We start from the raw sequence: 4,964 nt of genomic DNA, 5'->3' as shown, positions 1-4,964 counted from the left end.
TTTGATTTGGCATATTCAATTTTATTTGGAGACTCGATTTATTCAAATTTATCACATAAAACTCATTTACAAATATGCTTTTTAAAGTTTTCTATATTCTTAATTCAAACGGCTCGGAGGATTAAATTATTTATATCACAAACCTTAAGGTCAATGTGCAAAAAGTACTTATGTTTTGCAAAAGGTTCCTCGTTCTAAATTGGAGCCCTATATTTCAATCTTCCTTTGAAAGTACTCATAAAGTAAATCTAAGAAAAAATATACCACCAAAATCTAATAAAATAGTGAAGTTCATGCACTTATTGAAGATTCTCTAAAACATAAGGGAGCAAAATGCTAAAGAAGTTTGTGCCATAAAAACAATTCTAAAAAGTATATTAACTTATGATAGTCAAGTTGGCCAATAGATGCAATGTACTATAGCCATTAGATTCCACCCCTTGAATCCTGGAGAAACAGCCAGTTGTTTTATCACATACCACCTGTGTACTCCTCAGTCGCTAATTTACAATTATTGAGTATTTATATAGTTTTCTATTGGTCTAAATAACATTAAACATAAAGTGGTCCCCACTCAACCAATCAAATAAAGACATGAAATTGACAAAATATCATTCAGGAATCTGGACACCAGTAAATTTCTAATTTGTGGTCAGTACTTTACGATTAGTTTAACTTTCACAAGGTAAGGGATCGTCTGGTAGGGTAAATAAGAATAATACTTAATATGGTAGTAATGATAGGATTAATTAAATTGAAATTAGTTCTTATCTGGTTTAGAAATAAGGCGTATAACAAAAACAAGTATTAGTTATACATAGATTGAAAAACACTACCAAACAATAGATTAACAATATCAAAACTAATACATATACTCCATCTGTTCCAATTTATGTGAACTTGTTTGAGCGGACACGAAGTTTAAGAAAAAATGAAAACTTTTGGAATTTGTGATTCAAAATAAGTCAAAAAAGGGGTCCAGAGTATTTGTGTGGTTATAAAAGTTTCTCATTAAGTGTAGAATTGAAAGTTTAAACTAAATTGCTTCTAAATTTAAAAAGAGATCATTCTTGTTGGAACAGATCAAAAAATAAATAAATTCACCTAAAACTGAAGCGGATGGAATAATAATAATTGAAAACGTATATAGTAATTTCTACTTTGTCACTGTATATAACTTAATTTTCTTATTAAATAATATAATGGTCCATAAGCAACTCAACTATCCTTGGCTAGCCATCAATATATAAGAAGTTCCACCACTTCATAACCTTCCTCCCCCACTCTCCATTTCTCTTTTCATTTCTTCTACTTCCTTTACTTGTACAGGTAATAGGCATAACGTTTCTTTTCTTCATACAAAACAATGAAGAAGTCATCTGCAGTATATTACACTGGATGTGAAGAACACCAATATCAACCTCATTTTCTAGATGCTTGCTTTCTTTGCCAGAGACCCTTGGGTCACAACAGTGACATCTTTATGTACAGGTTAGATAGATATAATCATCTCACATGATTTCTTTTTCTGTTTATTCCAGATACTCAAAAGGGGAATTAGATCCCTTTTCTTGTGGGATATGGTCATTCTATTTTATCAATATAACAAAATTATGTATTATCACATTAAAGCAGCTGACTCTTTACCTACTTAAATAGTAAAATCATAAAATCACCTTTTGTCAAAATACTATTACCGCAATTACTTGTATAGTACTCCCCAAAACTTTTGAAATATTTGAAGTTAAATGTATAAAATTTTTTGTGTGTTTATAAAAGTTTCTCAGAGTAAAATAGTTAAAATGAAGAGTTTAAATTTAAATTATTTTTAATTATAAAAATGTGTCATTCTTTTTGGAACGAACTAATAAATAAAGTGTGTCATCTGAATTGAAAAGGGACGAACAGTAGATAAACTTACTAACCATTTTCCTTGCCACTTCATTTCTTGGGATATGAATGGAACGATCTAAAGGTAAAGGGGACTGAAAATTTTATTGTGATTGCAGAGGGAACACTCCATTTTGTAGCCAAGAATGCAGGCAAGAGCAAATGGAGATGGATGAAGCCAATGAGAGAAAATGGAAGCTTTCTTCTAAGAAATCCTCAAAAAATACACACAGAACAAAGACAGAAACCCCCGCCAAGGAAACTGACACAAATAAAGCTGTACGGACTGGCACAGTTGCTGTTTCTTGAATCTTTCAATACTCTACATTCTTATGGACATGAATTATTATGAGGCTACACCTCAAAAGAAAATGGAAAAAGAAACTCTCCCAACTTAAAAAAGAAAAAGGAAAAAAGACTGCTGCTGCAAGTCATTTGAAGATGCCAAAAAATAATTTCGAGTACAAAATCATCTGTAAATTAAAGACATGATGGGAATCAAGAAAATGAGAGGAATGAAAACCATCAAACAATTTTGAATCTTTACTTTTATATTTTTCTAATTTTTCCTTTCGTTAAATCTTGTGGAATATGTCTGTAAAATGGGCATCCATATTTGGGATGGTTTGAAATGTCTAATTTCCTATCTTAACAATCCTTGCTTTCATATTATAAGCTAATCCGAGATTCTGAGGTCGTGAAATTGTGAAGATATGGTTCATTTACTTCTTTCTAGTATTACGCATCCAGCTGGTTATGTGGTCCATGATGTTTTTTGTTTTTTTTTTGTGTGGGGGGCAAATATCATGAGTTATGTTGATCCATAAAATAAAGGGAAAAAAAATATTTAAAAGACCAAATATTTTAATTTTACACTTTATTATATTTTGTGACATTTCAAATTTTTGGCAAATCATATTGGAAAGCAGTTTTAAAATCATAATCAAAAGTAAATGGATAAATTTGAACCTTCTTTTCCAACAATACATAGGCAAACTTGTCCAATTTTCCATTTAATGTATACTCAAATTGTACCTATGGGGCACAAATCTGACAATTAAAAACTAAAGTTTAGTGCGTGAGTATAACTTGCGGGTTACATGACAAAAAGAACCAATACACAAAAGACACGTAAGCAAAGAAAGAAAAAAGTGAAGAAACGAAAAATAAGAGCCTGGACATAAGAAATTTTTATTTTTTTTCAAAAAAATTTTGCTTCTTCCAAAATCAACGGTTCTTTATAAAAATTTTAATTTTCACTTGAAAATATAATTTAAAAATTTTCAAAAATTTTAAAAACTCTAAAAAAAATTATTTTTCAAAATTTTCACTCAAATCACTCACAAAATTTCAAAAACAACCTAAAATAATATTCATTTCCAAACACAATTTTAAATTTCAAATACCATTTTTCACTTTAATTTTTTTTTTTTTCCGATTTGAAATTTTACCATTCTTATGTCCAAACGCCCACCTAAAAACGGAGAGAGAGAGAGAGGAGAAGTTGACCAGAAAAAGTAATTCCGGCGGAGCTCCTACCAGAACCTGCAACCCCGTTCACGTATATATCCATTCCTTCTAAATTTCCATTTCAAGTGCATAATTTGCAACACCTTTTTGTTATCCGTGTTTAACTACAGCCTGAATTTTCTCCAATCTTGCAATCAATGGAGATTTCTCTTTCTTTGCCACCAAAGTTTGCTTTTGGTTTGTACAAGTTTGGATTCTTCTCCCCGATTTCGAGCTCGGGTTCTGTCGTAAAATTCCTTATGTAGATCGCCTACGACAAGAACCATTTCCCTGTTAATGACGACGACGAGATAAAATCAAGATCGAGGTTTCGTGTCGGATCCAAATTTGCAAAGTGGCAAACACTACCATTAACACTTATAACAGCAGCAAAAGGATCTTCATTAACTAAATGCAAGACCTATTCATGGACGTCAATTTTTAAGAAAGGGCAGAAATATAGCTGAAAATTTGCAAAAATGATGAGTGAAATGGCTAAAAAAAATAGGTTTGAATCTATGGCTGAAATAGTTTTGTGTGAAGCAGAAAAATAATTCGAATCTATGGCCGAAAGAAAAGGCAGAAAAATTGAGTATGGAAGAACAAGAGGAGAAAGACGAACACAAATGGCCGGAAAAGTCATTTTCCCGTGATATTTGATATCTTCCGGCGAAATTATCTGTCCTAGTTCACCAAAAAGTTATTTCACGCGCTTAGTTTTGTGTAAGAATCACACATTTGTCATGTCAGCGTGTTTTGTTCCATAGGTACAATTTGAGTATACATTAAGTGTTCCATAGTTCATAGGCTTAGTTTAAGTGTGTAAATGGAAAAATTGGACAAGTTTAAGGGGTTATGTATTCAGCCTAAAATTAATTCAGTCTAGAGCTGCATTTAAACTTTTAAAGTATTAGGTGTCCAGCTAGTAATGTGGTCCATGATGAGCTGTTTTTAAAAATCATGAGTTAGGTTGACATACAAACTAATTAACGATAAAAGTGATGTAAAAGGCTGGAAAAATATTACTAGCGTTCTCGTTGGTCTTCCAATCTAAACCAATTAAACTGGATGCAATTTTTTTGTATGGTCACTACTCACTAGTGTATTATGGAACTTAATATTGTAAAATTTTGCAGCAATGAAGCATTTATTTTTAAAAGATTTTCATAAGTACTAGTATGTATTGGTAAAATAATAGATATAATCAAGATTTTCTTTGAGTTGTTTGTGCAAGTTGTTTAGGAATACTCGGTCTATCCCTTTTTAGTTGTCATGTTTCTATTTTCGAGAGTTAATTTAATTATCTTCGAAGTTAAATTAAATTAAATCAATTTAGTATTTTAAAAAGTAAAATTTAGATATTCAAAAACTATATAAAAAGAACTACAAATTACAATTCTTCTCATATCAATATGATGAAAAAAAATAATATAAATATTAGTCAAAATTCACATAATTTAAATCTCGAGAAGAGAAAAGCGACAAATAATTTGGGATAAAAGAAATATTTTGGACCCTAGTTTTTCAAGGATTGGATCATACTAGTATATAAAGTGCACGTTACT

At 30.7% G+C, this 4,964-nt stretch overlaps 2 long non-coding RNA genes across 2 annotated transcripts; one reads left to right on the top strand and one right to left on the bottom strand.

Annotated features, from left to right (window-relative positions):
* The first annotated feature begins 1,025 nt into the window (after nt 1-1,025).
* LOC104093193 (uncharacterized) lies at nt 1,026-2,545 on the top strand. Its single transcript, XR_011410265.1, has 2 exons — nt 1,026-1,491; nt 2,010-2,545. It is a non-coding gene; the product is annotated as an uncharacterized lncRNA (long non-coding RNA).
* Nucleotides 2,546-2,911: 366 nt separating this feature from the next.
* On the bottom strand, nt 2,912-4,500 carry LOC117276032 (uncharacterized). Its single transcript, XR_004506266.2, has 2 exons — nt 4,022-4,500; nt 2,912-3,690 (listed from the first exon to the last, which is right to left on the bottom strand). It is a non-coding gene; the product is annotated as an uncharacterized lncRNA (long non-coding RNA).
* Nucleotides 4,501-4,964: the final 464 nt, after the last annotated feature.

The sequence above is a fragment of the Nicotiana tomentosiformis genome, chromosome 8, assembly GCF_000390325.3.
Source record: "Nicotiana tomentosiformis chromosome 8, ASM39032v3, whole genome shotgun sequence".
NCBI lineage: Eukaryota > Viridiplantae > Streptophyta > Magnoliopsida > Solanales > Solanaceae > Nicotiana > Nicotiana tomentosiformis.
The sequence above is the reverse complement of the archived record's forward strand: the minus strand, read 5'-3'. Positions and strand labels throughout refer to the sequence as shown.